Raw genomic sequence first — 1836 nt, forward strand, 5'->3', positions numbered from 1 at the left:
GGTGCCGGCCAGCGCGGCGCAGAGCCGCATCCCCTTCGCCCGCGTCAGCCACACCAAGTACATGGTGACCGACAAGGCCGCCTACGTGGGTGAGCGCGGGGACTCGGGGGTTTGGGGTGATTTGGGGTGTTCCGGGGAGTTTTGGGGTGTTGTGAGGGTGTTCCGGGGAGTTTTGGGGTGATTCGGGGAGTTTTGGGGTGATTCGGGGTGGTTTGGTAATTTTGGGGGTGGTTTGGGGAGTTTTAGGGCCTTTTGGGGTGGTTTGGGGCCGTTTGGGGGGCGTTTTGGGGAGCATTTGGAGGCGTTTTGGCCTGTTATAGGGCATTTTGGAGAGTTTTGGTGTGTTTTGGAGGAATTTTGGGGTGTTTTGGGGGTGTTTTGGCAGGTTATAGGGCATTTTGCAGAGTTTTGGTGTGTTTTGGAGGAATTCAGGCCATTTTAGGGCATTTTGGGTGCATTTGGGGTTGTTTTGGGGAGGCTTTGTGGTATTTCAGGGCCTTTTAGGGCATTTTGGGGTATTTTGGTGTGGCTTTGTGACATTTCAGGCCGTTTTAGAGCATTTTGGTGTGGCTTTGTCATATTTCGGGCCATTTTAGGGCATTTTGGGTGGATTTTGGGGTATTTTGGTGTGGCTTTGTGACATTTCAGGCCGTTTTAGAGCATTTTGGTGTGGCTTTGTGGTCTTTCAGGCCATTTTAGGGCATTTTGGGTGGATTTTGGGGTATTTTGGTGTGGCTTTGTGATATTTAGGGCCGTTTTAGAGCATTTTGGTGTGGCTTTGTGGTCTTTCAGGCCATTTTAGGGCATTTTGGGTGGATTTTGGGGTATTTTGGTGTGGCTTTGTGGTCTTTCGGGCCATTTTAGGGCGTTTTGGGGTTGGTTTGGGGTGGCTTTGTGGTATTTTGGGGCTGTTTAGAGCATTCTTGGTGCATTTTGGGGTGGCTTTGTGATATTTCGGGCCGTTTTAGAGCATTTTGGGTGCATATTGGGGTGGCTTTGTGATATTTTGGGGCGGTTTAGAGCATTCTGGGTGCATTTTGGGGTGGCTTTGTGGTATTTCGGGCCATTTTATAGCATTCTGGGTACATTTTGGGTGCATTTTGGGTGCATTCTGGGTACATTTTGGGTACATTTTGGGTACATTTTGGGTTTTTTGAGGATATTTTGTGGGTATATTGTGGGTTTTGGGGCTATTTTGGCTATTTTTGGGTGTGTTTTCTCCCGCTCACCTGCTGCTGGCCCTGCAGGCGCTGCTGCAGCTGCAGCCGGAGCTGCCTGAGGGCGCTGGGGGGGGCAGCCAGGCCCGAGGGATATTTGGGGTTTTTTGGGGATTTTTTTAGAATTCTTGGGGACTTTTTGGGTGGGATTTTCACTGTGACTGTTTTGCTGGATATTTTGGTGCTATTTTGGGTATTTTTGGATACATTTGGCTATTGGGTGCATTCTGGGTACATTTGGGGTACATTTTGGTTGCATTCTGGGTACATTTGGGGTGCATTCTGGGGTGAACCCCCCCGTCCCCTCCCCACCCTGCCCCCCAGGCACATCCAACTGGTCCGGGGATTACTTCGAGCGCACGGCGGGCTCGGCGCTGGTGGTGGCGCAGCCCGGGCCGGGCCCCGGCTCCTTCCGGGAGCGGCTCGGGGCCGTCTTCGAGCGGGACTGGAGCTCCGGGCACAGCGTGGACATCGGCGACACCGCCAGCTGGGCCGGGCGCTGCGGGCCCCGCTAGCGCCGGGGGGCCCCGCGGGGGCCGCGGGTTTGGGGGGGGAAATAAAAGAAACGGGTTTTGTGGAGGTGGTGGCGGTGTGGTGCGTGATGGTTGGACCTTGAAAC

The 1836-nt window shown here is 53.7% G+C and overlaps 1 long non-coding RNA gene across 1 annotated transcript; it reads left to right on the forward strand.

Annotated features, from left to right (window-relative positions):
* Positions 1-1794, forward strand: LOC120503460. Its single transcript, XR_005627746.1, has 2 exons — positions 1-89; positions 1542-1794. It is a non-coding gene; the product is annotated as an uncharacterized LOC120503460 (long non-coding RNA).
* The last annotated feature ends 42 nt before the right edge of the window (positions 1795-1836 follow it).

This window comes from Passer montanus, unplaced genomic scaffold, assembly GCF_014805655.1.
Source record: "Passer montanus isolate IOZ18808 unplaced genomic scaffold, ASM1480565v1 scaffold2589, whole genome shotgun sequence".
Classification (NCBI taxonomy): Eukaryota; Metazoa; Chordata; class Aves; order Passeriformes; family Passeridae; genus Passer; species Passer montanus.